Source organism: Notamacropus eugenii, chromosome 2 (assembly GCF_028372415.1).
Source record: "Notamacropus eugenii isolate mMacEug1 chromosome 2, mMacEug1.pri_v2, whole genome shotgun sequence".
NCBI lineage: Eukaryota > Metazoa > Chordata > Mammalia > Diprotodontia > Macropodidae > Notamacropus > Notamacropus eugenii.
Genome location: NC_092873.1, coordinates 392125937 through 392134414, shown reverse-complemented (window position 1 = coordinate 392134414; position 8478 = coordinate 392125937).

Sequence of the window (8478 nt, the reverse complement as noted above, 5' to 3'; positions counted from 1 at the left end):
TGGCACTTTAGTCACTGTGCTGCCCAGTTGCCCCCTCAACTGCATACCAATTCTTTTTCTTTTACCTAACTCACAAATTTACTTCCCATAGTGACTAATCCAAACCTTCTTTAATCTCCTCTTTCCCTTTACCATCTCAAGAGAGTCTTGCACTTCCTCAAAAATGGAGACAATTTGTCATATACTCATTTCTTTTCTGAGTCTTTGATAAAGAGATGGCCACTCAAGCCCTATATTTCCCTTTATTGCAATCTCATCATCTTCTGTGGGTACAGTTATTATTTCCATAATCCTCAGAACTATGTATATAGCAAACCCTCAGTTCTTTCTTAAGCTCCTCTCCCATATTACCAATTGCTATTGGACAACTTCACCTTGATGCTTATTCTTACATGGTAGGCATCCCAGATTCCACATGTTCAAAATAGAACTCTTCATGTTCCCTTAAGAAACTTTCTCCTCTTCCAAATTTCTCCCATGGGGCACCACCATCCTTTCTGTTACTTAGATTTGAAATCTTAGAATCATAAATTCTCTAAAATCAAAGATTATTTCATTTTTTTTGTCTTTGAAATTCCAGAACCCAGCCCAGTGTCTGGCACTGTTGAACTGCCTGGTACTAATAGATATTTAATAAATGCTTATTGGTTGACTAGTTGATTCCACATCACTATATCTAATTAAATGCCAAGTCTTGTGGAAATTACCTCAGTAACATATTTCATATATGTTTCCTCTTTCGTTTCACATAGCTTCCATACTTAGAAAATATGAATTACAGTCTTTGACTTTGTCCCCTTAGGATACCTAATTTTCTCCCAGACTTAGGTGATTCATTTAATCATTAATGCTCAGTTCCTTCTCACATTATCATGAATATTCATGTAGATGTGTATTTCTTTCTATGCCATATCCCACCTCCCAATGCTCTTGTAATAAGGACAAAATCAAATTCTTGGAGGGAAAGGACTAATATTCATTTGAAATTGTGTATTCCCCAAATGCCTAACAGTGCCCTAAACATAGCAGGTGCTTAACATATGCTTGCTAAGTTGTCCCAGTATAGTTCTTAAGTATACTTTAAAATGTACATTTTGTTCCAACTGCCTAAGAGCTAGAATAGGAATTCTTAATCTGTGTTGTATCCTGGGCTCCTTGACTGTCATCCAAAACCTATGTATCCCTTCTCAGAATAATATTTTTAAATACATAAAATAAAACACATAAGATTTCACAGTGGAAACTGCTCATCATATTGAAATGTAGCAATCAAAATCTTTCAAAAACAAGTTCATGGACCCCAGGTTAAGAATCCTTGGTTAGATAGAGAAACCAGGCACTGCATTTTAATGAAACCATCATTTTTCTCCTTGTGTAAGTTCCAAATGCTCTTGCTCTCTGGTTTATGATGGCAACAGCTGAGAAAGAGGAAGTATTGGGATGATCTAAAGTAAAGGCTAGAGCTAAGTACAAGATCTGAGGGAAGGGTATTCCTCCAATTATGTTTGTGAGTATGTTAGTAGAGAGGGAATAGTTGGATTTCCCACCTCGAGTCCAGTTGATTTAATCACAGAAATTAAAGGGTAAATAACAAGGATAATGAGATATTAATGTGCAAAATAAAGTGTAAATACAACCTCATAATAACCAGTATTTATATAGCACTTCAATGTTTGCAAAATGCCTTACAAATGTCTGATTTTATCCTCACAACAATCCTGAGAGGTAGGTGTTATTATTATCCCCATTTTTACAGATGAGGCAGAGGAAGGCTTAGTGACTGGTGCTGGGTCACACAGGTAGTAAGTGCCTGAGGCTGGATTTCAACTCTAGTCTTCTTGACTTCAGGTGTAGCACTCTATGCATTGCACCAGTAGGTGCCAATATGCCAACATGCTGTCATCTCTTTATGAGCTGTGAAAATATTTCCATGACTGAATTGGAAGGACATCTGCCTCTTGACTAGGAAGAGATTGCTCCCAACCCTGGTAAGCATTACAAAACTAAACCTGCCAGCACCAGCTTTTATTTCAGGGAGGCAATTTAGGAGTTCTGTGGAACACAGACGTCATTTTTCTATTATAGTGCAGCAAAGAGAAGGAAATTTTTACGTTTTCCCCCTCCTTGCCCCCACAATGATCACAGTGACTTGTAGTAATCTCCCAGAGCAAGACATTGTATCTGCCTAGAGAAATTTACACAAGACATAGGAACAGGAAGTAATCCAAAGAATCATGACCACTGACAGCTGAGAGAGAGAGAGAACTATGCATTCAAGGGATAGCCAGCCCTTGCAGTTGAAAAATGAGCTGAGGAGGGAAGCAAACCCAGGTAGCCCAGCTGAATGACTTGCTCAGCAGAAACACTGAAAACAAGGGGGACCTGTGTGAGGAAAACAGAAGAAGAGAAATGGTACCAAGACCCTACTGCATGAGAGGCATGAGATTAGTGGGTCACATGTATAAAATACATATGTGCTCCCTCATCAGTGAACTGTACAGTTATACCCAATCTTCCCATTGATAGTGTTCTCATTTGTGGAAAAGTTTGCCTCAGCGCTAGGGGAGGGACTAGGGATGTTTTGTAGCTACTGTTCATCCTTTGTCATCTTAGTAAATTTTTTTACTTTTAGTTAATCTGTATCTGCTGATTAACTATCTAAGACATATGTGTGTACACACACATGTATAAAAGTACATGTGTGTCATTTAGATATGTGAATGTACATACGTGTCCTTTAGATCACCTAGGATAGACATACCTAGATCCATGTGGGGAGACACCAGGTACCTACTTTGGGGAGAAGACATTTTTTGGTACCATACTACATGGGCTGGAGCAGTTTCTTTCCATTGACTATATAGCTGAAACTGGCAGCATTTTAAAAATCTACCTGATGAAGATGTAGTAGTGCTCCTTTTCCAGAGACATCTAGGGCTGAAGGTTTTATTCACTCACTAAGTGGCATCATATATTCTTTGAGGAACCACCTAAGGGCCCCTTTCCCTCAGGCCCTGTGGCCCTGAGAAGTGGGCTTGAGGTCTTGGTATGTTTAGTTTGTCATTTTCAGTTCTAGAGTCAGAGAGTGGAGTCTCAAACCCTGGTGGTCAAGCTAGAAGGACCTGTCAACCCCATTATTCTGGACTGGATGGTACAACTAGCCCAGTAGGGCAGCCTTGAGAAGTCCAGGTGCTAAAGAGCAAGCCTAGTCCAGGGGAAGGATTGCTTTACACTGGAATGTGGTGGGACTAATACTATGTAAGAAATGAACCAAACTGTTAACCTAATCCCCCTTCCCTTTCTAGGTAATGATGCGGTCTTCAGAGGATTATGTCTCTCCTACATGCTGAGGGAGAATGTTTGCATGTTTATTTATACTATATCTTTGAAGTAACTATTATTCTATATAGATTAATCTGATTGTAAATTCGCTAAATGAAACTGAAATTCTGGGTACTCCTAAAATCAGGAGAACACAATTATCTGGGTCCTGAGCCAATGACAGACTAGATGTCAAAGAGAGATGACTCCCTACCACTGATGGTATTACTGGAGAACACTGGGAGAGAGGTAGAATATAAAGGATCTGGTCTTCAGGAAGTGGGGGCTAGAAGATTAGAGCTATAGAGAGACAGAGAGACAGACAGACACTGGGTCAGATCACTTCACTGAGTCCAATTACTAAAGACAAACAAAAATTTTAATATGGTTTGATTTTGTTGTAGGAATGCCAATGTGTGTGCTTCTGCTAAGACTAGGCTGACTCAGAAATTCTACTTGGACCAGATAAAACCAAGTAAGCTAACATTCCCACCTTCAGATGGTTATGTATTACCCAATGAATCTGACAAATGAATTTTGGGCCATCAATATGTTTCTTTTCTCTTTGATTGGGTTTTTAATTATGTGGTTTTTAGAATGGTTATTCCTCCAAGCAAACATGGAAAAGTTCTGCCTTTTAAAGAGTGTACTTATAATGACTATTAAAAATGTTGCAGCAGCTGCTAGTGTGAAGAAGTGAAGCTTTTAAAGAATAAAATCCACAATGGAATAAGATCAGTCATATATAGGCAAGGATGTTCTGGTAAATGTTGAATAACAGTCTTTTTAAAAATAGAAAAGTATGCATGACACACATTCTAAGTTTTATATTCATTATTAAATGTTTCCATCACCTTTTAATGTCTAGACAATCAACAAAACAATACATCAAGCCTGACTTGTAGCATTGGGTGATTTCCCAGGTACAAATCTTCACAATGAAAATTCAAGTCCACTCTCATAAGCTAGTATGAGCTGGCTCCAGCATATCTTTAAGTTGAAATGGAAAACAACCCCAAGAACTGATAAAATATTTACAAAACAACTTAACTTTTAGAAAATGAGTGAAGAACTTCAGATGGACCTTGCAGTTGGAGAGGTTGCTATTGATTTCTCTACTGTTTTGACTTCTTGATGGAAGGATAACTAAATGGCATAGTGGATAGAGGAATAAATTTGATGTCAGGAAATCCTGATTTCAAATTCTGTTCCAGAAATTCATTAGCTGTGTGACCCTGAACAAGCCACTTTACCTCTCAGTCTCAACCCTGAACAAGTCACTTTACCTCTCAGTCTCAATCTTTTCATCTGTAAAATGGGGATAATAATAACATATATCACAAGGTTGCTGGGAAGATCAATAAGATAATATAGATAAAATGCTTTGCAATCCTTAAAGTTCTATATAAATGCTATCTTATGAACATAAGAATGGGTATGTTATTAAAAACTAACTCTACATACTAGAGCACCAAAGTTTGGGAAAGGTAACTTTTTTTCTGATGAAACTTTTTATTGTATATGTCAATAAGTTTAATTAGTTTATAATTTTCCAAATATTTGATACTACATTCTATTTTGGGAATGAAGAATTATAATAATTTTCTTTCCATATTTTGGAGCTTCTATATAATCTTGATTATTTTAGTCTCTTGGAATTTGCCATCTCTATAATGGTTTCTTGATCTGTGACTACTAGAACAGATCTATATAGAAGTGTGGAAAAAGCATGGTTTTGTACAAAAGTAGGATATTGTCTGTTGTTTTTTTCCTCCAATAATTGTCTAGATAAGCTTAGAATTTTGTTATTGTTGTTATACATGGAAATAAAGTCCTCAGCAAAGTCATAACTTTCATCAGTACACGCAGCACAAAAGAGCTAAATGTACTGGCATTGACCCTTGAACAAACAATGAGACTGTCTGCCTTCCCCTCTGCAGCCCTTCCTCCCCACCCCTCAACACAATGAAGGTCGAAGAGGTGACGGCAAGCATTTCTGATTCTTACTCTATCTATGTCTATGCTAACTAATAACTTATAGTTTATCATCTTATACATCTTACAGCTAGGTGGCACAGTGGATACAAGTGTGAAACTCAGAGTCAGGAAGCCCTGAGTTCAAATCCTGCCTTAAATATTTACTAGTTCCATAACCCTGGACAATCATTTACCCTCTTTGCCTAAGTTTCCTCATCTATAAAATAGGGATAATAGTAGCATCTACTTAGCCATTGTGAGGATAAAATGAGACAATATATGTCAAGTGCTTTATAAACATTAGCTGTTATTATTATCTTTGACATTTCATATATAATATGCGCTAGTTTTCCAGAAGCTCCTCCATGCTTAGTTATTCCCTTAGGATTCACCTTCCAAATATCAGGTTACTATTTTCCAACAAGGTTTTTTGCTTTATTATAGACTGTATCATCTTTTATTACATATGCTAACAGCTTCCTTAGCATGAAAATGGAATTCACAGATTTGTAGTTTCCAAAATTAAATGAAGCATAACCCTTATGGGTTAATTGTTCAGATGTTTAATCCTTAGCCTAATGGTCTTTTATAAGGACAGGTTTGGGGTTGGCCTGAAGTGGTTCTTTGCCCTATTTTGGTCAAAAAGATATCCATTCCTCATATTCTATGCGTGCATGGCAAATGTGAACTCTTTTTTTAATGCATCTACTTAAACATAAATATATTTTAAAAATTCAATTTATTTTCAAATCTGCAGTCTCTTCACATTCATCTCTATCCACCCCACTCAGAAATCAAGAAAAACAAAACTTTTTATAAAAAACTATAAGGATTATACTTAGAAAACATTTATAAAAACTATAATCTATATTGACTGTTATATATGTGATTGTGTGTTTATGTATGTATATGTATGTGTATATACACATACATATATGCATGTATATTATGTATGTATATACATACATAATATACATGCACATATAATTCTTCCCCGAGTCCATTATCTCTATCTGGAGACAGCACATTTCATCATGAGTCCTCTGGAAATGTGGTTGGTCATTGTCAAAGTTTCTAAGTCTTCCAAAGTCTTTTATTTGTACAATACTGTTGTTATTACATCAGGTGTTCTCCTAGCTATATTCCCTTCCCTATGCATTTAGTTCACATATGCCTTCCTAGTTTTTTTCTGAAACCATTCTCTTCATCACTTTTTCAGCACAATAATATTTCATTAAAGTCATATGCCATAACTTGTTCAACCATTCCTCAATTGATGAACACACTCTCAGTTTCCAGTTCTTGGCCACCACAAAAAGAACTGCTATAAATATTTTTGTATATATGGGTTCTTTTCCTCTTTCTTTGATCTCTTTCAAGTATAATTCTAACAGCAGTTTTGCTGAGTCAAAATGTATGCATACTTTATAGTTTTAAGGACATAGTTCCAAATGCTTTCAAGCATGACTGAACCAGATCATACCAAGAAAGTGTTGATACCTCTTTTCCAAAAGCCCCTCCTACATTTGTCATTTTCCTTTTTTGTCAAATTTGCCAATCTGATGAGTGTAAGGTGGATCCCAAGTTATAATTTGCATTTCTCTTATTATTAATGATTTAGAACTTTTTTACGGAACTATCAATAGTTTGGATTTCTTCTTCTAAAAGCTGCCTGTTAATATTCTTTGACCATTTATCAATTAATGAATATCTCTTGTTTTTTTTTTTAAATTTGAAACAGTTTCCAATGTATCTTGAAGTGAGATGTTTACGAGAGAAACTTGCTGCAAATATTTTCCCCCGTTTACCTGTTTCTCTTCTAATTTTATATATATTGGTTTTGTTTGTATGAAAAAAACTAATTTTAATAACTAAAATTATCCATTTTACATCTGTGATTCTATCTCTTGTTTAGTCACAAACTCTTTCCTTGTCCGTTGTCTGACATAATTTCACATATGCTTTAATTTGTTTAAATAAAATTCTACCTTTTATGTGTAAATCACACATCTATTTCAAGCTCATCTTGGTATACATTAAATTTATGATCTATGTGTAATTTCTGCCAGATTGCTTTCCAGTTTCCCATCAGTTTTTGTAAAATAGTGACTTCTTACTCTAATAGTTTTCATTTTTAGAGTTACATTAAGTTACCATGCTCATTTGATTCTGTATATTGTTACCGCATATGTTCGATTGACCATTCTGTCTTACTTCTTACTTAGTTAGTACCAAATATTTTGACAATAACTGCTTTGTAGTATAGTTTAACCTCTAATATTGCTAGGGCCCTTCCCTTCTCACTTTGTTTTTTCATTAATTTTCTTGATATCCTTAATCTTTTGTTTTTTTCAGATTAATTTTGTCTTTTTTTTTCTAACTCTAAATGTGATTCTTTGGTAGTTTGATAGATATAGTACTAAATAAGTAAATTATTTTGGGTAGTATTGTCATTTTTATCATTTTGATTCAGCCTACCCATAAACAACTAATTTTTCTTCAATTACTTAGGTTTTTACTTGCGTAAAGAATATTTTGTTATTGTGTCTATATAGTTCCTGTATGTCTTAACAGGTCATATTTTATACTTCCTATACTAATTGTAAATAAATAAAATAATTTTTTTCCTATCTCTTTCTGCTGAATTTTGTTGCTAATATATAGAAATACTGATGATTTATGTGACTTTATTTTATATCCTGAAGTTAGTTGGTTCAATTAGTTTTTAGCTGATTCTCTGGGGTTTTCTAAGTAAACCATCATAGCATCTCCAAAAAAAAAAAAAAAAATCCTCATTGCCTATGCTAAGCAGAAATGTATTAAGGTACTTTAGTCCAGAGAAGAATCACCATAATTTGAAGGAGGAGGAGTCTGAGAAAATGCTGTAATGAGCACAAGGCCTGTCCTGGGGGATGGGGATAAGGAATGTGAAATAGGAGAAATCTGCCTTAACTCTCCCAGTCTATATATTGCCTCAGTTCTAGGATGGTGCTTTCTTCTCTTGCCTCAGAAGCCCTTTTCCCTTTCAACCTGACACCCAGGAGAGTAGTAAAATCCATTCATACTCAAGTGAAAAGGATGGGAAATCTTAAACCAAAGGAAAAAATTCCAACATTGGAATTTCAGACATCAGAAAGCACTTTGAGGAATTATCTTCCCAGGGCAATGAGATCTTTCTGA